Source organism: Lithobates pipiens, unplaced genomic scaffold (assembly GCF_037356315.1).
Source record: "Lithobates pipiens isolate NorthernLeopardFrog02 unplaced genomic scaffold, aLitPip1_a1.2 Scaffold_30, whole genome shotgun sequence".
Taxonomy (NCBI): Eukaryota; Metazoa; Chordata; class Amphibia; order Anura; family Ranidae; genus Lithobates; species Lithobates pipiens.
The window spans coordinates 129,763,756-129,789,063 of NW_027507791.1; the positions used below are offsets into that span (position 1 = coordinate 129,763,756).

General features: G+C 44.7%; 1 protein-coding gene across 2 annotated transcripts in view; it reads right to left on the reverse strand.

The window, feature by feature from the left end:
* Positions 1-24,370, reverse strand: part of BMF (Bcl2 modifying factor) — a 116,175-nt gene extending 91,805 nt beyond the window's left edge. Inside the window, exons 1-2 of one of the 2 annotated variants that reach the window (XM_077464859.1) lie at positions 24,287-24,351; positions 15,576-15,738 (exon numbers count right to left, since the gene is read on the reverse strand). The gene's annotated coding sequence lies outside the window, so the exon portion shown is untranslated. Of the gene's footprint in view, positions 1-15,575; positions 15,739-24,286 lie in introns of both variants that reach the window. The other variant, XM_077464857.1, reaches the window with a different exon arrangement.
* Positions 24,371-25,308: the final 938 nt, after the last annotated feature.

Consider the following 25,308-nt stretch of genomic DNA (forward strand, 5'->3'; position numbering starts at 1 on the left):
CGGAGGGGTGAGTCTCCTGCACTACTGTGACTGGGCAGGTCCTGGGCGCTGGCCTGTGCCTGGAGGTCCGCGGCCATTTTGGTACACCTCATCCTTCAGCCATTACTGGGCCTTGTGTCTGCTGTCCTCTCCCTTCTCTGCCTGCAATACCCTGACTGGCTGAACCTGTCACACGTAAGCCTCATACTATGTTCCCTCCAAAGAGCCATAAATCTGCCGCGGCAAAGCTCGCACAGTACCGTGGGAATGAGGGAGAGGAGGCTGAGGAGGATGGTGTCGCTGAGAGGGCAGGAGGGGAGCGTGGGCAGGGAGACACGGATAAACTACTAGAAGCGATCACACTCTGCAGGACATCCCTCACTGCCCAGATCGAGGAAGTTAAAACGGACATATCTCTAATTAGACAAGATTTTCAGAAAATCCGTGAACGGGTCACGGAGACGGAAACCCGCATCAGTGCGGTGGAAGATATCCTCCCGCTGATACAGGCTAGATCTGAACGCATGCAGGGACAGATTAACCAGCTGCTCGCCAAGCAGGACGACATGGAAAATCGCCTGAGGAGGTGTAATCTCCGCTTCGTCGGTCTCCCGGAGGGAGCGGAAGGTAAAGACCCGACATAATTTCTTGAACAACTGCTGATAACCACGTACGGTCGGGAGGCCTTCTCCCCTGTGATGGTGGTGGAAAGAGCTCATAGGATGCCAGCTAAGCCTCCTCCTCAAGTGGCTCCCCCCGTACCTTTATTGCAAAACTTTTAAACTACAAAGATCGGGATGCTGCGTTGCGGCTGGCGAGAGAGAGGGGTAACATCCCGGTGGGAAACATCAAAGTGGCAATATTTTCTGACTTCTCGGCCGAGATACAGAGACGTCGACAGAGCTTTATGGAAGCCAAACGCAGACTGCGCAACCGTCACCTGAAGTATTCCATGCTTTTTCCTGCACGCCTGAGGGTGGAACATGATGGCCGCGTATCATTCTTCGAGGATACTCGCGAGGTCATCTCCTGGCTGGAGCGCAGACCTGCACAGGGCAGGGGTGACTGACTGCACATCAGGTGAGCCATATGGCAAGCCGCTACTGTTCCATATCTCCATCACCACTTGGCCTGACTTAATCACCCTTGCAACATAGTCACCCTGACTTGCGCCCCACATTGGCGGGTTCACGTTGTTGTGCTTTGCTGGGCCGGGGAGATGGGTGGACCTCGGTTTTTTTACTGACCCTACTGCCACAACCGTTGATATATAATCCTTCCTACGGCATACAGAGCACTGGGTTTCTAAACCATCCTCCTGTGATTTTGGATATTTTGAGTGGACTTACTATATTTCACTGCAAATGGGGGTTTTCTATTTTTTTTTCTTTATACTCCTGAACTTATTTGCCACACGGGGCTGCAGAGGTGTGTTGGTCCTACAAGCCTCATGCATAGTGCAGCAAATATATGCCCCACTAACCACTGGGAATTATAACTATGCAGATGAACAGAGCGACTGGGTCTCACTGCCTCTTCTCTACACTAACATGTGGGGGCGCGCAATTAGGCCCCATTTTCATTCATCTCTGTGGTGGCTGGCTCGGAACCACTACTTGTCCCAGTGGCTAAAACTGTTCCTTATCTTCTCCTTACATGCAAAGTTACGTTTTTTCCCAGATGGAAGTTTAAAATTGTTAAGGGATCATGCCTGCACAAGTTGGGGTGGGTGTAAGGCGGGGAGGGGGTTGTTCAACAGTTATTTTTGCAATTTGTAAATGTGCATACAGTGTCTCAGGAACCAAATATGGGAAAATGTATATCTGTTGAAGAGGTGCCGCACACAGTGTTTGATGTACTCCAGTTCTATTATATATTATATTTTTCACTAGACCTAAAGATATGTGTCCTACTGAGGCAAGGGTATGCACCCTACGCAGCACCATGGCAACTATAAAATTTCTCACGTGGAATGTGAGGGGCCTGCGCGAGAAAATTAAGCACTCGGCCACCCTTGCATTCCTCAAAAAACAATGTGCTGATGTAGTGGTGCTGGTCGAGACACATGTTGAGGGCAGACTCCAAATGGTTCTTCGCCGCCCCTGGGTTGGGTGGGTGTACCACTCCACCTATACGACTAATGCTAGGGGTGTCTCATTATTGATAGCCAAATCGGTACATTTTGAACTCTGTGAACTCCTAATTGATCCCCACGGTCGGTATGTATTTCTTCATGCTAAGCTCTACGGTGAACCGTTCCTTCTCATGTCTTTCTACATACCTCCTCCCTTTAGTGTAACAGTGCTCATAGATGGCTTTGCCTTCATGTCCCGTAACCCCACGATACCAGCGATCTGGTTAGGCGATTTTAACACAACACTATGTCCGGCCTTGGATAGACTACAGACGTCGCAGGCAACAGTAGCCAGTGCTGATACGACTAAATTCTCTAAACTCATCTCCACCTTTCACCTTGTAGGCACATGGAGGCACAACTTCCCGTACACTCGAGCCTATTCCTGTTTTTCTCCTACTCACAACTCTATGTCCCGCATAGATTTCATTCTTGTATCCCACACCCTGCTCCACGGATCCTGGAAACAGCGTTTTGCCCCAGGTTACTAATGCTACTATCTGACCACAGTCCGTACTGGACCACCCTTAGCATCCCTATTGATAAACCACCAAGGCCATGGCGATTGAACACGTTCTGGCTCTCACTGCTTCCAGAGGATGATGGGCTCATCCCCCAATGGAAGCAATACTTCTTGGAAAATGATCACAAAGCATCTGTTGCTGCAATTTGGGATTCATTTAAAATGTACGCCCGTACTATCCTGATCTCACACATAAACAAAATCAAAACAGATTCCGCTGGAGTGTTCGACAGGGCAATAGCGGAGCTAGTCTCCACTGAACGGGAATACGCGGCCAATCCCACCCCAGCGACAGCGGCCCAGCTTAAAATGCAGACTAGAGTGGTGACTCAACTCCAGTATACGAAAGCTCATCAAAAGCTCTTCTTTACTAAGCAGAAACTCTTTGAATATGGTGAAAAGGCGGGCAAGCTCCTTGCTTACCTAGTGCATAGCGAAGACAGGCCCCCAGTTGTCATTACCCTACATGGCCCGGGGGGAGTCAGATCACGGACCCATGCAGTGTTACCTCTCAGTTCAGAGAGTTTTTTGCGGATCTATATAAAACAACAGTGACAGACCTGACAGACATGCGGACCACTTTCCTTCACAGCATTACCTTCCCCCAGTTGACGAAAGAACAAACAGATTCACTTGAGGCACCCCTTACCGTGGAAGAAATAGACGCCGCGATCTCCAGCTTTGCTAGATCCAAATCCCCTGGATCTGATGGACTCCCTGTTGAATTTTACACCCAATTTAGAGAATTACTAACTTCCAAACTGCTTGCACTATTCAATAACCTATTTGAAACCTTCACCCTGCCCCCCTCCATGCAGGAAGCAACAATAGTCCTCATCCCCAAACCGGGGAAGGACCCAGGTTACCCCGAATCCTATCGTCCTATTTCTCTACTGCAAGTAGATATAAAAATAATAGCTAAAGTACTGTCCCTTCGATTGAACCAAGTCATTCTCTCCCTCATACATGTAGATCAAGCAGGCTTTATGCCAGGCCGCAACACATCCTTTAATCTACGCAAACTGTATATTAACCTCCAGGCTACGCACACAGAAGTTGGGTCATGGGTGGTGGTGACACTGGACACGGCAAAGGTGTTCGACTCGGTGGAATGGAGTTATCTCTGGAGCTGCTTGGAGGGATATGGCTTTGGACCACGTTTCATTAAGTGGGTTCAACTGCTGTATCAGGCGCCCACGGCCCGGGTGTTGGCCAATGGCTGGCCGTCTCGTGCAGAGGCACGAGAAAAGGCTGCCCTCTTTCACCACTATTATACACCCTGGCCGCGGAACCCTTGGCCATATCCATCCGAGCTAACCCAGAGATCAGGGGACTGAGCCATGGCGCCCTGACCGAAAAGATCAGCATGTATGCTGACGACACACTGCTATACCTGGCGGACTCGGGCCCCTCTCTGCAGAAGGCTCTTCAGACAATCGAGAGATTTGGGACCTTTTCTGGGTTAAAAATTAATAGGGGGAAGTCCCAAATTCTTCCACTTGACAGCTTCCCACCGACTGAATTTCAGGACAGTCTGCCATTACAACGAGTCAGTGTCATTAAGTATCTGGGGGTGTGTGTCTCCAGATCACCGGCGGACTATACACATTTAAATTTAAGCCCTCTAATTTCCCACATTCAATCCAAACTGCGGGCCTAGGCCCATCTGCCGCTGGGGATTTGGGGTCAGATAAATCTTATTAAAATGGTCCTTTTACCCAAGATACTCTATATCCTCTGGCACTCCCCGGTTTACTTACCCCTGAAGCATTTTAAGTCCCTTGAGGCCCTGCTCAAACCCTTTGTGTGGGGAACCAACAGACACAAATTGGCTTGGCAGGCGCTTAAAAGCCCCACGGACCTAGGGGGCACTGCCCTTCCCGATTTTAATCTCTATTATATCGCGTCACAATTATCCCAACTGTATCATATTGACAAGACGGACAGGGAGCGCTTTCTCCAACTGCTCTGCCCGAGATGGGCTCGACGCACTGGAGACTCAATTTACACGCTGGCGATGGGCTCTAGCGGTGCGGGTCAGGGGGACAATTGACAGACCTTGCTATACCATTACAGACGCATTTGGGACTTAGCTTCCGCCAAGCTAGGGATACCACTCTATAATAATTATACTCCATTGTGGTACAATAAAACTTTGTCGGAATTTCTAAGACTTCCCGATACAGACCTTTGGTTTACATATGGTATTCTCTATATGCACCAATTGTTTGTCGACGGAACCTTTAAAACTTTTGCCACGCTTAGCGCAGAATTTTCACTTCCCAGATCCATGCTCTTTCAGTTTCTACAGATGAGACATGCGGCTCGGGCTCAGTTTTTGGAATCCGCACCACAGTCTACCCCTAATGCACTTATGGCCATAATCAAGAGCTCTGATCCCCGTAAATTAACCTCGTCCTTCTACGACATGCTTACTACCCCAGTTTCCACCAAATTGGCATACAAACTCAAACCTCGTTGGGAAAGGGTGATAGGCCCTCTGGAGGATGTGGAATGGGAGGAGTCTTTGGAATCCTGTAAGGCTGTCTCACCCAAACTTACTGACAGACTGACTCAAATTTATATTATCCACCAGGCATATCTCACCCCCCTGCGGGTTGCCAGATATAGAAACTCTCAATCTACCTTATGTCAGATGTGTGGGAAGGAGGTGGGTAAATTCTTTCATTTAATATGGTCGTGTCCCAAAATACAAGGCCTCTGGGCGCAAGTTGTCACCTTTCTACATGATCACATGGGCTCTCCGGTCACATTGGACCCAAAACAATGCCTACTTGGGGTGCTTCCAGATACCACAGACAAATACACAAAGACATTCCTGCATGAGACATTGTTCTCAGTGCGGAAGGTTATTGTCCGAAATTGGATGCGTCCCATACCCCCTGGGTTGGTGGAGTGGAAGGTGGAGGTCAATAATAATTTACCATATAAAAAGGTTATGTACAGTGGTGTGAAAAAGTGTTTGCCCCCTTCCTCATTTCCTGTTCCTTTGCATGTTTGTCACACTTAAGTGTTTCGGAACATCAAACCAATTTAAATAATAGTCAAGGACAACACAAGTAAACACAAAATGCAATTTGTAAATGAAGGTGTTTATTATTAAAGGTGAAAAAAAATCCAAACCATCATGGCCCTGTGTGAAAAAGTGATTGCCCCCCTTGTTAAAACATACTATAACTGTGGTTGTCCACACCTGAGTTCAATTTCTCTAGCCACACCCAGGCCTGATTATTGCCACACCTGTTCACAATCAAGGCATCACTTAAATAGGAGCTGCTTGACACAGTAAGGTCCACCAGAAGATCCTTAAAAGCTACACATCATGCCGAGACCCAAAGAAATTCAGGAACAATTGAGAAAGAAAGTAATTGAGATCTATCAGTCTGGAAAGGGTTATAAAGCCATTTCCAAAGCTTTGGGAATCCAGCGAACCACAGTGAAAGCCATTATCCACAAATGGCGAAGACATGGAACAGTGGTGAACCTTCCCAGGAGTGGCCGGCCGCCCAAAATTACCCCAAGAGCGCAGCGACGACTCATCCAAGAGGTCACAAAAGACCCCACAACAACGTCCAAAGAACTGCAGGCCTCACTTGCCTCAGTTAAGGTCAGCGTTCATGCCTCCACCATCAGGAAAAGACTGGGCAAAAATGGCCTGCATGGCAGAGTTCCAAGGAGAAAACCACTGCTGAGCAAAAAGAACATCAAAGCTCGTCTCAATTTCTCCACAACACATCTTGATGATCCCCAAGACTTTTGGGACAACATTCTGTGGACCGATGAGACAAAAGTGGAACTCTTTGGAAGGTGTGTGTCCAAGTATATCTGGCGTAGAGGGAACACTGCATTTCAGAAAAAGAACATTATACCAACAGTAAAATATGGTGGTGGTAGTGTGATGGTCTGGGGCTGTTTTGCTGCTTCAGGACCTGGAAGACTTGCCGTGATAAAAGGAACTATGAATTCTGCTGTCTACCAAGAGATCCTGAAGGAGAATGTCCGACCATCTGTTTGTGTACTCAAGCTGAAACCAACTTGGGTTCTGCAGCAGGACAATGATCCTAAACACACCAGCAAGTCCACCACCGAATGGCTGAAGAAAAACAAAATGAAGACTTTGGAGTGGCCTAGCCAAAGTCCTGACCTGAATCCTATTGAGATGTTGTGGTATGACCTTAAAAAGGCCGTTCATGCTCGAAAACCCTCTAATGTAACTGAATTAGGACAATTCTGCAAAGATGAGTGGGCCAAAATTCCTCCAGGACGCTGTAAAAGCCTCATTGCACGTTATCGCAAACGCTTGGTTGCAGTTGTTGCTGCTAAGGGTGGCCCAACCAGTTATTAGGTTTAGGGGTCAATCACTTTTTCACACAGGGCCATGATGGTTTGGATTTTTTTTCACCTTTAATAATAAACACCTTCATTTACAAATTGCATTTTGTGTTTACTTGTGTTGTCCTTGACTATTGTTTAAATTGGTTTGATGTTCCGAAACACTTAAGTGTGACAAACATGCAAAGGAACAGGAAATGAGGAAGGGGGCAAACACTTTTTCACACCACTGTATATTAACAGAGAATGCCCGACCAAGTATGACAAAATATGGGATCGTTGGTTACGAGACCCCGACACCTGCATGTAAGGAACCTTGAATATATGTTGCCAGATGAGTAGTTTGCCCCTCACTGGGAGTATAGCCAGAGGTCAGGAAGACCCATATGGCTGGCACCGGTTATCACCCTATACCTACTCTTGACCTCTTTTACATACGCTGTTACTCGAGACTCCGGTTTTGAAATTGCTGTACTTTACTCACTGTACACCCTTCTGATATCAGTGACACGTAGGATATATATAATAATATGTATACGCTTCTTGCCTGTTTTTTATTATATATATGTGTATGTATGTATGTGCATATAAAGTTAGTTAGAATAAGGGGGGGGGGGGGGGGAGGGGGTGGAAGAAGTAAGGGGATAAAAAAATAAATAATAATAATTATAAAATAAATATAAAGACATTTGAGAGATGTACTTATAAGCTGTTGTACCTTACCTCGCAATTGTACTTATTGTACTCTTGGTGCCTGTAAATTTTTGTTTGTTATACCTCAATAAAAACTTTTTGTTTAAAAAATTGAGGGGAAGATGGATGCAGCCAAATACAGGACCATTATGGATGAAAACCTGTTGGAGTCTGCAAAAGACCTGAAACTGGGACGGAGATTTATCTTCCAACAAGACAATGATCCCAAACATACAGCAAAATCTACAAAGGAATGGTTCACAAATAAACGTATCCAGGTGTTAGAATGGCCAAGTCAAAGTCCAGACCTGAATCCAATCGAGAATCTGTGGAAAGAGCTGAAAACTGCTGTTCACAAACGCTCTCCATCCAACCTCACTGAGCTTGAGCTGTTTTGCAAGGAAGAATGGGCAAGAATTTCAGTCTCTCGATGTGCAAAACTGATAGAGACATACCCCAAGCGACTTGCAGCTGTAATTGCAGCAAAAGGTGGCTCTACAAAGTATTAACGCAAGGGGGCCGAATAATTTTGCACGACCCACTTTTCATTTTTTTATTAGTTAAAAACGTTTCAAAAATCCAATAGATTTCGTTCCACTTCACAATTGTGTCCCACTTGTTGGTGATTCTTAATAAAAAATTAAAATTTTATATCTTTATGTATGAAGCCTGATATGTGGCAAAAGGTTGAAAAGTTCAAGGGGGCCGAATACTTTCGCAAGGCACTGTAGCATGAAGGATTTGATGTCAAATCATGCTCTCTTTGACACCATATATTGTATCCAGGTGAGCCTTCCCTTGCAGGCCATTAGACTTTTGTCTACACTGATGTCTCTATCTGGCACATAGCTCTGGTGGAAATTTTTCTGAATCATTTGATATACCTCCCAAATCTTCTTGAGTTTGGGTGCTGGATGAGTAGTTTCATCAAATAATTCATTATCTTCAAAGTGCAAATACTTCATTATCAGGGAAAATTTGTACTCCGACATGACCATGACATAGAATGGAGTGGCTAGTAATTTTTTTTTTTTCCCAAAAAAAGCTGCGCTAAAATGATCCAAAAATACCATGTGAAATAGATAAATAAATCAAATAAAATAAATAAATATATCCAACAATATTTAAACAAAAAGTAGACCAAAAATACATGTGTTCAAATATTAGTCCATATTCCCCATCAGCAAAGATTCTGATTGTAGTCTCCAATGTGTAACACACCACACCAATATTAGGAAAAGTGTCATCAGAGTTGCAGAGACATGCATCCACCACCAACACTACTGCCGCTTACCAGCTAGACTGGTCCCATCACTGAGACCAGATATCGCCACAATGAAAACACTCCCTCTGCAAATGGACCGCCTGGAGGATGTATCCCTATTAGGCACTCGATTCAAGTGGTTGAAAAGATCCTACGGCCACACCGCTCATTGCCCGGCACATATAGAAACGAGAGGGATCGCCATAGTGTAATAAAATAAACTTCTTTTAGATGATAATGCTTAGGCAATGAAACGTGGTTTCCTTATTGTTGGGCTGCCACAAAACAAAGAATTAGCAACTTCTTGACTGGGATGCAAACCTGTATAGACAAAATCCCCCTTGTTCAACTGAAAGTGCCACGTCCACGGTTTTCTAATCTTTCATTTGAATCGTTGTTCCAGAAGGATGAGCTCCGGGGATGAGAGGGATGCTAATCGGGAACAGAACACGGGCTATTTCTGTTCAGACTTTACTTGCTGTGTGCTTGTTCCAGGCCTTTAACTCAAAATGTACTTGGCCTGAAAAAACTGGGAAGTTAGCATTTTCAATGTTAGTAATAGCTGATTATTATTAATTTCATGAAAGGTTCTGTTTATGGGAAATCACTAGTAGCACTAAGTGGAATTCTTTCCATCTACTACTGTTTCTATTGAATAATGTTGGAAAATTCTCAATTGATCAGCAGCTGCAATTAATTGACTGCAGAGTTTATCAGTGTAATCTGAGGCCGCGTACACACGGGCGGACTGTTCGCCCAACTTTGTCCGCTGAACAGTGTTTGGGCGGACAGTCCGCTCGTGTGTGGGCTTTCAGCGGACAGTTTCAGCGGACAGTTTGACGGACAAGGTTTTTCGGAATTTCCGAAAAACTGTCCGCTGAAACCTTGTTTCAGCGAACAGTCCGCTCGTGTGTAGGCTTGTTCGTCAAACAAAGTTCCGCGCATGCTCAGAAAGGATTTTCACGCCGAAAGTTATAATGCAGTGTATAGGACGTCGTATTTTTCGTCCCGTCGTACGTGCCGTTCACGTCATCGCGCACGGTTTCAGCAAACTGTTCGTCCGTCGTTTGTGGCCATGTCCGTCCATGCTAATTTTGAGCGGAAAGTTTGCCGAAACTGTTTGACGGACAAAGTTGGGCGAACAGTCCCCGCGTGTGTACGCGGCCTGACAGTAGATGAGTCTTTGCTGTCAGAATACAACAGCACAGCAGGGAGGATTATTTACTCCACCTCGCACGTGTGAATGGGGACCAAAAATAAATAAAAAAACATCTATGGGCAGCCTAACACGCATGGTAATGGCGCCCTTGGGCCCCTTTCACACAGGCTTTCTGATCAGCTCTGCCTTTTCAGTTGGAGCAGAAAGGAAGTTCCATGCAGCTCTATGGGCAACTGGATGTAAACAGACTTGTGTCTGTTTACATCTATCTCCAAATTTGTCTAGGTTCAGGAAAAAAAAACAGAAGAGGACTACCCCCACCGCCCTCAGTGTAGCCTGCATACTAAAATACCTTCAGCATGCGCCTGAGCTCTTCACTGTAAGGTGCTGGGCCAGTCTTGTGTCTAGTGCACATGAGCACCACTCACCCAGCCATTCGGAGTATTGACAATCCATAAATGGAGCCATAGCACACAAATGCTGTGGAGCAATGGACAGGGCCAGTCCTGTGCCTAGTGTGCACAAGGATCGCCTACCCATTTATTTCTATGGCCAATCTGTACTCCGTCATTTAGAAGAGCATGACTAAGCAATAGGAATAAACCAAATCACGGATTGCCAAAGGCTGTGAAGAGCTGTGCAGGGCTACAGAATTAAGAACTCAGTGGTAGGGCTATAGCCCCATTCAGACCAGGAGCATTGGGCTGTACTGGGCGGTTATGCCCAACACTGTGCCAATGCATAGACAAGGCTATTTGCCTTGTTTCTTATGGGGCCAGTTCACACCAACATGCTTTAGTGGTGTGCGGCGTCTAGGGTTGCCACCTCATCCCTTTAAAATGGAACACATATTAATGCAAATTAGGGTGGTAATTAAACTCACTTGGTACCTTATCTGCATTAAATTAGCTTCACAGCCTGTGTAATTCATATGTGTTCGGGTTTAAAGGGATGTGGTGGCAACCCTAGTGGTGTCATGCTGAACTACACTGCAACGCAACATGCTACAGTGAATGGAACTCAATTTGAGATTTCAATAAAATTCAGCCATTCAGGATTTAAAGGACAACTTTGACCAGTGAAGCTGTCCATTAAAGGGGTTTTAAAGGTTTGCGTTTTTTCACCTTAATGCATCCTATGCATTAAGGTGAAAAAACATCCGACAATACCGGCTCCCCCCAGCCCCCCGTTTTACTTACCTGAGCCCGTTCACCTGCTGCGCTCGTCCCTGATGTTCTCTTCGCCGCTCAGCCTGGCCGTTGATTGGCTAGTGTGGATGGATTGAAAGCAGCTCAGTCTTTGGCTCACGCTGCTGTCAATCACATCCAATGACGTGGTGCGCCGGGGGCGGGGCCGAGTGATACAGTGAGCGGCTATAGCCGACGGCTGTATCACAGGAGCGTGCCCGCAAGAACTAACCACCATGCGAGAGAGCTTACATGAAGGTGCTTAGTTCTTGCGGGGAGGAGCCAGGACAGCCGCCAAGGGGCCCCAGAAGACCAGGTTCGGGGTCACTCTGTGCAAAACGAGCTGCACAGTGGAGGTAAGTATACCATGTTTGTTATTTAAAAAAAAAAAAAATTACCTTTAAATAATCTCTCAAACTTTCCACAGATGACCTTGTTGTTTTGTATTGCACTATTGACCTAAGTTGTGTTGTTTTTGTTATTTATTCCTCAAGCTCAGCTCTGTATTGTTCTTGGAAGCAAAATGAGATGCATTTTTTACAGTTGAATGAGGTGCAAGAGGGCATTGTGCGAGTTAACACGTATGCTAGTGTTAGCGGGTAGGCGCTGAGTCATGTTTGGAAGCTGAGAGCAGAGCGCACACGCTTGTGGGAGCAGCTGATCACTTAGAACAACATATGAAACAGACGAACAATTTCAGCTGTCAGTACAGACAGAAAAAGCCTGAACAGCTCCCCCTGCAGGCAGTTACAAACAATGAGAGTTTGTCTGGCAATAACGTGAAACAAGAATCAGGGGGTTTTATGTGTCTACACACTATGCCCAACTTCTTCCCAGCCTGATAGACCACATTAGGAAGAAGACGTGTCTGCTGTAGACACTCACTAAGGTTGGAACAGGCCTGACCAGTGTAGAATAGGTTTGTTAATAAAGAAATATTATACAGTGAGGAAAATAATGATTTGATCCCCTGCAGATTTTGTAAATTTGCCCACTTACAAAGAAATGAAGAGTCTATAAGTTTTTATCATAGATGTATTTTTTTTCCCCACAAGAAAAAGGTTTACTCAAAGTTTTACAGTAGAAGCAATGCATATACGCAGTTATAATCTAAAATAAATAAATAAATAAATATATATATATATAAATATATATATATATATATATATATATATATATATATATATATATATATATATATATATATATATATATATATATATATATATATTATACAAATATAATATTGCATAGCCATAGATTGTCACAAAACAGTTGATTTGGTGATGTTAGGAGAGAGGTGTTCAGGGCTGTTTTATCCCATTACAATGAGATACTGGTTGGAAGTAATAGAACTAAGCACACTGATTTAAGGAGGTCCAGATAGTAGGGGAGAGGGAAGGAGAGGAGTAGGATAAATGAAAAATGGGGGGGGGGGACCTCATCTAAGTAGTTGGATTCACACGATATAGATAGTACATGGTTATTCAGGAGATCATATCAGTGGTCCATTATCATGGAGCAGGTGCATCACAAAGTCTCGATTGTCATCTGCCAACTCTATACCTCAAGCATCTATCCATTCCGACCATATCTTGCCAAATTTAAAAGGGCAATTTCGATTAACATAGGTGATCTTGTACAGTGGCAGCACCGAGTTATCATAGATTTATTTAAAATGATAGACAGAACATCAACCAAAAATCCACATAAAACAATTTTATCCCCAAGCAAAACATGACTTAGTGAAGAAACCCTTGTTGGTAAGCACAACTATACATTTGCATTCTTGAGGGGGATTTGCCATGTTCGGAGGAAGAAAAACGCTGACTATGACCCCAAGAATACCATCCCCACTGTCAAGCACGGAAACATTATTCTGCGGTGCCGTTTCTCAGCTAAAGGTACAGACCGATTTTGCCAAAATTGAGCGGCCAATGAATGGGGCCATGTATTGTAAAATCTTGGATGGGAACCTTCTTCCCTCAGCCAGAGCACTGAAGATGGGTCATGGATGGGTCTTTCAGCACGACAATGACCCAAAACATACCACCAAGGCAACTAAAGAGTGGCTCAAGAAGAAGCACATTAAGGTCATGGAGTGGTCTAGCCAGTCTTCAGACCTTAATCCTATAAAAAAAAAAAAAAAATGATGGAGGGAGATGCAAATTCGAGTTTGCAAGAGACAGCCAAGAAACCCTAAAAGGTTTTTTTTTCCCCTTTTATACTTACCTAGGTGGGTGCATGCACCCGTCCCCGAGCATCTCTACACTGAAAACCGAGCCATCGAACATCGCCAATGACTCGGTTCTCACAGATTCCCAAGAGGAGAGCTGCTGCCTGTCAATCAGCATCTCTCCTCTCTGATCCTCCATGCTCACTGGTGCGATGAGCTGTGGAGGGGCGGAGAGTGGGCGTCTCTAATCCGCTTGCTGAGAGGCCGAGACAGGCATTAGTCCAGGCACCTGGCCAATCCAAACGTTACTGTCATGATGACTTTAATGTTGTGCCTGGACTGATTTCAGTGACATCTGCAGAGAGTGGACTTCAGGCCGATCTCTGCTGAAAATAGGTCACAGGAGTGCATAACGAATAGCATTCTTGTGACCCATAGGAGAAGCCCAGCCAAACAAGCTCAGACTGGACATGTCCTTTAAGGATTTAGAGAAGATCTGTAAACAAGAAAGGACCAAAATCCTTCCTGAGATTTGTGAAAACCTGGTAACCATCTACAAGGAACGTCTTACCTCTGTGTTTGTCAACAAGGGTTTCTCCACCAAGTACTAAGTCATGTTTTGCTTGGGGATCAAATACTTATTTTACTCACTGAACTGCAGCTCATTTTATAACATTTGGATCATGTTTTTCCTGGATTTTTGGTTGATATTTTGTCTCTATCATTTAAAATACACCTATGATAAAAATTACCAATGCACCTGAATTGTAGTGTGCTAGGTGTGCACTTTTAAGTACAATAAGATTCATTGGCAGCCCATTTGTTTTGAACGTCCTGCCTCAATGACATGCATGTTAATTTGAGATATGACATGCTTGTGTTAACACACCACAAAGGTGTAAATGGACCATTAAAGGAGAAGTCCAGCCAACGCTCATTTCGCTGGGCTTCTCCTATGGATCACAGGAGTGCAATTCGCTCTCTGCTGATGTCACGGACTTCACTGCACCATCCCGACAATGGGAGTCGGGATCCACCAGGTGCCTGGACTGACACCCGTCTCAGCCTCTATCAGCGAGCCGCTGAGACGGCCATTCCCCGCCCCTCCACAGCTCAGTGCTCCAATGAGCGTGGCAGAAGCAGAGCGGAGAGTTGCTGATAGACAGTCAGCAGCTCTCTGCTCTGGGAGCTGTGAAAACCAAGTCATCAGCGATGTTCGATCGCTCAGTTCTCAGTGCAAAGGCACTGGGGGACCGATGCTGTATCCACTGATGTAAGTATGAAACTGAAAAAAAATAAATCCCATACTTCTCTTTTAATATTAAATAAATAAAATTCAAGAATGGAAAAGCCTCTTAATAGTAAATATTGAAAATTCAAGAATGGCAAGGTACTGAACCCATGTTGCCGGACATACATCAAAGAATGACAAGAGGATTTCAGCATAGGATGCATTAAAGAGGAGCTGCACCTAAAAAAAAAATATTAAAAGCCAGCAGCTACTAATATTGCAGCTGCTGACTTTTAATAATATCACACTTACCTGTCCCAGGTTCCAGCGATGTCGGCGGCAGATGACGAGCGATCGCTCGTCTCGCTGCAGCCACCGCCGCCATCCTCTGTCAGGGAATCGGGAAGTGAAGCATGAGGGCTTCACTGCCCGGTTCCCTACTGCGCATGCGCGAGTCGCGCTGCGCTGGTTCCCCGCTGTGTCTCTGGGAACTGTGTGTTTCCCAGAACACAACGGGGGGGCGTAGCGATGCGGGGGTCTGCGGCGGTCTGGCCGGAAGTGGGTGCAGTTACCTGGATTATCCAGGTAACTGCACCCCCCTCCCCCCGAAAGGTGCCGATTGTGGCACCGGAGGGGGGGAGGGATAATACTAGCGGAACTTCCCCTTTAGGGTGAAGAACCGCTTTAAGGTGAAAAAACACAAAGGTTTACAACCCCTTTAAACCCAAAACCAAAAATGTAATATATATGCAAAATAATACGCAGCTCTAATACAGATGGTATCGCAGTTGATTAAGTGGCTGCTTGCTATATACCAATTTTTGACCTAGCGTGGATTTCTAGGGATTCATAAAAATGTAACATATTGCAGCTTACCAGTCATTAGAGGTTGTGGCTGCGTCATTTTTCTTTCTTAGGTCTGACTCTTTTTCCCTTTGCTTTCACCTGGTTATCTGGACAGTAATCACCTCCTGTATTAGTGTGCCCTACTCTGGATCAAGGAGCACAGGGGGCACCACTGGACAGCGTCATTGTCAGTCTGGGGAGAGGGGAGTGTTAGAAGGAGTAGCAGATTTAAATACACTAACAAATTGAAGCCACATTCCAGCTAATATTTTATAAGCAATTACAGCAGGTTTTTTTCCCTTTTGGGATAATGGTTTTATAAAAATATTTAACAGCTGATCATTGTAAGCACCCCTGCCAGGGTTAAATGGTTTGCATCATCTCTTGAAATGAAACAGTCTGCTGGAGAGGAAAAGGAGTGCTGAGGGGGGCTGCTGCACTCAAAAGGCTTTTTATCTTAATGCACATAATGCATTAAGATAAAAAAATTCTGACTTTACAACACCTTTAAGTCAGAGTCCAACACTTTTTTTAGTCTGCTTGTGCTCGAATCATCCCGAAACCATACTAACCACCAGCCCATAGAAACATTCCAAGAAACCTGTCCCTGTTGCCAAGAAGGTTGGGGGCCCCTGTATTATATAACAGTAGATCTCATTTGTCAAATGCCCTTCTTACCGCCATCATGTCCCAAATCCATTTTTTTAGATTTCAGCATTACTGCATGCATCTTATTCCCACCTTAGATAACATAATATCTGCTAAGCACTAATTCTAAACCAGCAACATAATATAATACCAATGTCATAATTAATATACCGTAAGCTTCAGCTCAGTTTACACCCGCCATATCTCCTGCGTGCAGGAGCTGTCAGTGACGGCATGATCGGCGTCACTGACGGCACGCTCAGTGCGCCTGTGCCGTTGTCTATGGCGCGCATGCGCAGTAGACATCGGTGCCCGTTTTTTGGAAAATATCTCCTTAACCGTGTAGGTTAAGGATATATTTCTTGCACCTACAGATAAGCCTTAATCTAGGCTTACCTGTAGGTTAAAGTGGTCTGTAAGGGTTTACAACCACTTTAAAGTGTTACTAAACACGCAACAGTGTCTATTGTCCCCAATCCATCTCCTAATAGTACAGAGCCTTTGGAGTCACTCTGCACATGCTCAGTTTGGTGTTTTTCTTGTGATCAGCACAGGGCCAATCAGCAATGTCCTGCATCCTGATAGGTCAGCCAGTGCAGTATGAAAACTCCTCCTACAAGCTTTAAAGAGGCACTGATAGAAGTCACAAGACTGCTATATAATGCTGATGAGAAAAGGTATTTTGCAGTTTATATTTACTAAAATGATTGTTCTGTGTACTGTGGGAGACCGGATATGGTAAATGCAGGGTCCTGGGTTTAGTAACACTTTAAGGCCTGCCACCAGATGCAGCTTTACAATTGAAGTAAGATGCACACTTGTCACAATAAAGCCTGCCACCATATACAGCTTGTCACTTGCCACTCACTGATAGGGTTTCTGTGCACTCAAACCTCCCTGCTAATGATCTGTATTTGCAGCTGCTCATCAGTACTAGCATCACTTCCTCAGCTCCGCCTCCACCTCAGATCATGAGACATTACATTCTCATAGGAGTGCACAACCTAGATCCCACGCATGCGCAGTGTACAGTAGGGTTCATGCTCCTATTAAAATCTAATGCTGCCACTGATCTGACAGGAGGCGGAGCTCAGGCAGTAATGCGCTAGGCTGTAAGTACAGATCAAACCTCGCTCGCCCACCGCTCACCTCCTGCTGTGCGGCCTGGTTGCTATCAGGCCATGGCCTGGTCTGTGTCCCAGAGGTTGGGGACCTCTGATATAGTACAATGTAACAAAGTTACTAAAGTCTTCAGAATGGCTACTTTTCTTAGACACCTCAAATAACACATGGCTAAAGTGATTAGAGGATGTTGTACACAATTGAGGAACCCAGCCCTGGCTGTGGGCATTACGTCTATGGCACCCTTGGTATCCCGATGGCACCCTTGGTATCCATTGAGCAAACATTTTGACCATTTCATTCTATAGAGAAGAGAAGCAAAAACTCTCCTCTATTGAAGGCAACATTCAGCACCGCAGACAGGTCCACGTTTCTGTATAAAGGACACACAAGAGAAGTCTTGCTGAGTCATTCTGTTGGGTCTTTATATTTAGCTGAATGTTCTGTCATTACTGACTAATGTGGTTATCGGCCCAACTGCTGACTTGTACAGTATTGTGTGCACCTACTCGTGGTTGTGGTTAGCCTTGGGATCATGTAGGCTTATGTCCAGTATTTTATTTCTGCTACTTTATTTCATAAATATGAAGGAGCAACTAGCTTGGTGTCAGGCTGAAATAGATGATGTTCTAACCTGTTAGGCTGCTGACAAGATAACTGGAGAAGCTGTAGGCCATTAAAAGTCATGATGCTGTAAATCATTATCTACATAAAAAGTGCTGCTTCAGTGTTTGGTAGATGCTGGTGAGTTGAGTCATCTGGGACTCTGACAGCGAGAACTCTACTACTTCCCCCTTCATCAGAAATCTGGAGTCATCAGAAAGTGGTTCTTCTAGATTCTCCATTCATTTTATATCATGCCGAACAGAAATCTGGAGCCATCAGAAAGTGGTTACTCTAGATTTTCCATTCATTTTACATCATGCCGAACAGAAATCTGGAGCCATCAGCAAGTGGTCCTTCTAGATTCTCCATTCGTTTTATATCATGCTGAATAGAAATCTGGAGCCATCAGCAAGTGGTCCTTCTAGATACTCTATTTGTTTTATAGCATGCCGAACAGAAATCTGGAGCCATCAGCAAATGGTCCTTCTAGATACTCCATTCATTTTATATCATGCCGAACAGAAATCTGGAGCCATCAGCAAGTGGTCCTTCTAGATTTTCCATTCGTTTTATATCATGCCGAACAGAAATCTGGAGCCATCAGAAAGTGGTTCCTTTAGATTCTCCATTCATTTTATATCATGCCGAACAGAAATCTGGAGCCATCAGAAAGTGGTTACTCTAGATTCTCCATTCATTTTACATCATGCCGAACAGAAATCTGGAGCCACCAGCAAGTGGTCCTTCTAGATTCTCCATTCATTTTACATCATGCCGAACAGAAATCTGGAGCCACCAGCAAGTGGTCCTTCTAGATTCTCCATTCATTTTATATCATGCCGAACAGAAATCTGGAGCCACAAGCAAGTGGTCCTTCTAGATTCTCCATTCATTTTATATCATGCTGAAAAGAGTAGGAGCCAGGAACCCACAGCATAGAGATACACCCCCCCCCCCCCCGCATTCTTCTTTGCCCATTGTTACATACAGTATATACATAGCTATACACTTCTACAACAATAACTGCGCCAGTCTCTTCAGCGTTCAACATTTTGCATGTATGTGTCTTGCCACTGTGGTTCCATCCGCCATCCCCTACGCCATGCCCTGAAATGATGTAGGGGTAAGAGGATGGAACGATGGTGTGCGGCAGGGAACACAGCCAACTGATACTCCTGGAAGTGTCAATTGCTGAAGAGAGGCTGCAGTGCTTGATAACCAAAGAAGTAGGGATTGAGGGCTGCCAGAAAGTTCAGTTTACCAAATCTTCACTTGTAGAAACCCTTCAGCCGATTTTTTTTTTTCACATGACAGGGTCACTTTAAATAATGCCTATAGCTTATTTTTATTTAAAGCCTGTTCTATCTGAAATCTGCCAAATAATTACCAAGCAGCCTTTTCATTATTACATGAGCAGCAATTTGCAGATGGAAAAAATAGGTCTTTAGATATGAAAACCACTCTGGAAACTGCATCTGAAGTAAATATTTTATACACTAACCAATTACAGAATTTACACAAAGCTGACACTTTTCTCAGAGCTTTACAGAGAATTCAGCCATTCACACCAGTCAATGTTCCCCAATGGCCAAGTATGCTACAAGTATGTTTATGAATTGTGGAAGAAAGCCCAACACAAAAACATGGAGGACATAGAAGCTCCAGATATATGGTGTCCCTGGTGGGAACTGGATCCAGAACCCCAATGCTAAATGGCAAGAATGCAAACCAAATCTAGTACAAAAATGTTTGTGGTAGGGACGCAAGATTTTACATGTGCGTCATCGACCAAAACGGAGAAGCAGAGAAAAAAACAACAAAAACGGGTGGTCCACTTAGTCATTGAATGTACTACAGTATCTCACAAAAGTGAATACACCCCTCGCATTTTTGTAAATATTTTATTATATCTTTTTATGTGACAACACTGAAGACATTACACAGTGCTACAATGTAAAGTAGTGAGTGTACAGCTTGTATAACAGTGTCAATTTTCTGCCCCCTCAAAATAACTCAATGCACAGCCATTAATGTCTAAACCGCTGGCAACAAAAGCAAGTGCAACCCTAAGTGAAAATGTCCAAATTGGGCCCAAAGTGTCAATATTTTTGTGTGGCCACCATTATTTTCCAACACTGCCTTAACCCTCTTGGGCATGGCTTTCACCAGAGTTTCACAGGTTGCCACTGGAGTCCTCTTCCACTCCTCCATGACGCCATAACGGAGCTGGTGGATGTTAGAGACCTTGTGCTGCTCTACCTGCCGTTTGAGGATGCCCCACAGATGCTCAATAGGGTTTAGGTCTGGAGACATGCTTGGTTAGTCCATCACCTTTACCCTCAGCTTCTTTAGCAAGGCAGCGGTCATCTTGGAGATGTGTTTGGGGTCGCTTTCATGTTGGAATACTGCCCTGTGGCCCAGTCTCCGCAGAGAGGGGATCATGCTCTGCTTCAGTATGTCACAGTACACGTTGGCATTCATGGTTCCCTCAATGAACTGCAGCTCCCCAGTGTCAGCAGCACTCATGCAGCCCCAGACTATGACACTCCCACCAGCATACTTTACTGTAGCAAAACACACTTGTCTTTGTACTCCTCACCTGGTGGCTGCTACACACACTTGACACCACCTGAACCAAATAAGTTTATCTTGGTCTTATCACACCACAGGACATGGTTCCAGTAGTCCATGTCTTTAGTCTGCTTGTCTTCAGAAAAATGTTTGCAGGCTTCCTTGTGCACCATCTTAGTGCCTTCTTTTTGGGACAACAGCCATGCAGACCTATTTATTGCATTGTGCGGCGTATGGTCTGAGCACTGACAGGTTGACTCCCCACCCCTTCAACCTCTGTAGCAATGCTGGCAGCACTCATACGTCTATTTACAATAGACAACTTCTGGATATGATGCTAAGCACATGCACTCAACTTCTTTGGTCGACCATGGCGAGGCCTGTTCTGAGTGGAACCTGTCCTGTTAAATCATGTATGTCTTGGCCACCGTGCTGCAGCTCAGTTTCAGGATCTTGGCAATCTTCTTATAGCCTAAGCCATCTTTACGTAGAGCAACAATTCTTTTTTTCAGTTTTTCAGAAAGATCTTTGCCATGAGGTGCCATGTTGAACTTTCAGTGACCAGTATGAGAGAGTGAGAGCGATAACACCAAATTTAACACACCTGCTCCTCCTTCACACCTGAGATCTTGTAACACTAACAAGTCACATGACACCGGGGAGGGAAAATGGCTAATTGGACCCAATTTGAACATTTTTACTTAGGGGTGTACTCTCTTTTGTTGCCAGAGGTTTCAACATTAATGGCTGTGTGTTGAGTTATTTTGAGGGGACAGAAAATTTACAGTTATACAAGCTGTACACTCACTATTTTACATTGTAGCAAAGTGTCATTTCTTCAGTGTTGTCACATGAAAAGATATAATTAAATATTTACAAAAATGTGAGGGCTTTACTCACTTTTGTGAGATACTGTATATACAGTATATATATCCCATATATAAAGTCGCAAAAAATGTATATTCCTGCAATTGTAGATGAAGCAAAAAAGAAAAAAAAATCACAATTGTACCAATGTCATACAGGCAATCCAAACTTACTGTGTCATGAAGAACCAAGCTTTCTAAAGCATAACAAATGAAATAACACACCACCATGTTCATGTTTAGGTGTATGCTTGACAAATGTACCCCCTTATTCATCACAGTATAGTGTAATCACACAAAGACTGGTTCTAGAATTTGGAGAGCTCAGGGCCCACTTTCAGATTTTACAACAGTTATTCTCAACAAGGGTTCTGTGGAACCCCCATGGTTCTTACAGAGTTTGCTAGGGGTTTCTTGGGCTGTGGCTGATTGACCTCCCATCTGATGGTGCCTTCATAATTCTGAGTCCAACACCACTTGGCTGAGCCACCATCATGACGCCCATGATTTCCTTAGCAGTGTGTAAAGGAGGCATTCTGATCTCCAATGTAGGGGACATTCCTCAGAGACATTCTCCTCATTGACCATCAATAGAAGGGTATTCTTCCTGCTGACTGGCAATATAAGGACCATTCTTCCAATTGACCACCAACATAAGGGGCGTTTTCCCTCTGACTACCAATAAAAGGGAGAGTTTCTTCCCACTGACCTCCAATGTGAGAATCATTCTTCCCACTGACCACCAATGTAAGAAACATACTTCTCACTGACCACCAATGTAAGGGACATTCTGCCCACTGACCACCAATATTAGAAGCAGTCTTCTCACTGACCACCAATGTAAGGGACATTCTCCCCACTGACCACCAATGTAAGGGGCATTCTCTCAACCACCGATGTAAGGGACATTCTCCCTACTGACCCCCATTGTAGGTAACATTCTTCACATTGACCCTTGATCTAAGGAGCATTCTGCCCAATGACCCTTAATAGTTAAAGTGGAACTCCAGTCATACCATAAATAAGCCTAAATCTATCTACCCTATCTTCCGAAGTTGCTCCAGTCCACTCACATGGTCGGGTCCCAGCACCAGCTTCAGTATAGAAGAGGGACAGCAAGCAACGGCTTCCACCATAGTAAGTCTATGGCTGATATCCAGCTCTGCAGCAGTTGTCACTGCCCCTCCTCTACAATGAAGCCAGCAGTGGGACCCGATCATGTGACTGGACAGGGACCCCCCCCAGTCCCCCCCCCCGAGAATAAGTATATATATATATACATCTTTCTTTTACAGTGCAGACAGAATAGTCTCAGAATGGGGGTAGGAGCAGGTTTAGTCTTAGGGTATAACTGGAGTAAGGGTCCTCTTAATCCAGGGGCCCCAGGTGCATGGGGGCCCCATGATAATCTTGCATTATAACGCACTTTGCAACTGTCCTGGATCACACTTTTTACTAAGCTGTCTTGGGATGGCAACGTCCCAGAACCTGTAATGTACCCTCCTTATCCCAGTACTGTGCCGCCCTTATCCCAGTACTGTGCTCTCCTTATCCCAGTACTGTGCCGCCCTTATCCCAGTACTGTGCTCTCCTTATCCCAGTAGTACACTCCTTATATCAGTATTGTGCCCTCCTTATCCCTGTATTGTGCCCTCCTTATCCCAGTACTGTGCCCTCCTTATCCCAGTACTGTGCCCTCCTTATCCCAGTATTGTGCCCTCCTTATCCCAGTACTGTGCCCTCCTTATCCCAGTACTGTGCCCTCCTTATCCAAGTACTGTGACCTCCTTATCCAAGTACTGTGACCTCCTTATCACAGTACTGTGCCCTCCTTATCCCAGTACTGTGCCCTCCTTATCCCAGTACTGTGCCCTCCTTATCCCAGTATTGTGCCCTCCTTATCCCAGTACTGTGCCCTCCTTATCCCAGTACTGTGCCCTCCTTATCCAAGTACTGTGACCTCCTTATCACAGTATTGTGCCCTCATCACAGTATTGTGCCCTCCTTATCCCAGTACTGTGCCCTCCTTATCCAAGTACTGTGCCCTCCTTATCACAGTACTGTGTCCTCCTTATCCAAGTATTGTGCCCTCCTTATTACTGTACTATACCCTCCGTATCCCAGTACTGTGCCCTCCTTATCCCAGTACTGTACACTCCTTATATCAGTATTGTGCCCTTCTTATCCCCATATTGTGCCCTTCTTATCCCAGTATCGTACCCTCCTTATCCCAGCACTGTGCCCTCCTTATACCAGCACTGTGCCCCCCTGAACCCCCCTGAAATTCTCTTTTCTACCTCTCCACCAGTACTCTGCCCTTTCTGTTGATTAGTCTTTGATTTGTGCCATGTTTTCTTATTGTTTCAAACTGATTTTATTGAAAGTACTAATCAATACATGTTTAATTCTATCATCTATTTACACTTGAATTCCTGAGAGTAGGTGAGTAACTCGTGGAAGGCTAGCAGGGGCACTTGTGCATTACTTTGCCCGGGGCACATGGTGCGATTAAGGCGGCTGGACTGGAGTTCCCCTTTAATGTTAGTTGGAGCTGCTGAAAACTCTCCCGTGGGGTGGCGGTAGGTAGGTTCGTTGGGTAGGTGACACACGAGCACACTGGGTGTGCGGATCTCCGGCACAGATGTTGTGTAAACAGAGCTCCTCCTCTCCACACATCTGTTCTCTGTTTACCACACTGATCACCCGGTGCCACCCACATTGGCCCCATGCTGGCTGGAAGGTGACGGGCAGACGGTCCGGGGAGATGGGCAGTGACTTGTATATGTATATCATAGCAGCACTCTATATAGCCAGCATTGTATACGATGATAGCAGCACTCTATATAGCCAGCATTCTATACAATGATCCCTGACACACACAGACACACACACACAGAGACAGAGAGACACACAGCCCGCACCGCTCACCTGGTCCCGGCACTCAGCGAGCCGCCTCTCACCTGCCACAGGCAGCTTGTCCCGATAGCAGGGATCACTGAAGCCCATGGAGGAGATAGGGGGCGGAGTGCCAGGGACAGAGCGGAGGTGATTGGCAGGAGGAGCGCTTCTCCGTCCCCGACACGCCCCTTCACTCATCATCATCCAATGACAAGGCCCTCTTTTACTACTTATCTGCATAGATGTCCTGGTCTCTCCTCCCTCTCTCCTATTGTTTGTGGTGCCCGCTGTCTGTCAGTGGTGAAAGTTGTATTTCCATCACACTTCACACACACTGCTTGTGTTCTCTCTTATTGTAAAGCTCCCCTCCCCCTCCTTGTTTTCCATGTCAGGAGGAGAAATGACTGTACAGCTCATTGGACAACACAGAGTTTTTCAACAGATTCACTATTGTTCACAAGATGTCAGCAATCTGCACCCCCAATGTTGCCACTTTAAAAGCTGCAATTCTTCATTATCCACGTCCCACCCGGCCCCAAAGTCGCTTTAGAGCGTCAGCGTCTTTAGGCATTTTTTCAGTGTCTTTTGGCGCGACTTCCATGGTTTTATACAGCGTTTTTTAGCTTTGTCTTTTTTTTTTTTTTAGCCAATAGAGCTGCATCATTTGTTACTAGGTATTTCAGATTTTGTATTTTTTCCTTTAGCTTTGATTTCCTTTTTTATTAATATTATTTCTTTATTTTCGTTAGGGTGAGGGGTTAGAGTTAAAGTTAGGTTAGGATTAGGGGTTGAGTTTATTTATTTTTTTGCTAGGGTTAGGGTGTTAATCCTACTACTAATAATAAAAATAAGAGAATAAATACTGTAAAATAAATACACAAGTACATAAAAATATTCAGAAACAAATAATAAATAATAGAAATAAATAAATACTAAGTAGTAGTAAATAAATAATTAACCCCTACCCATAACCCTTAAAATAATAATAATAAATAACTAACACAAAATACATAAATATATTATTATTATTATTATTATTATTAAACCTGAAT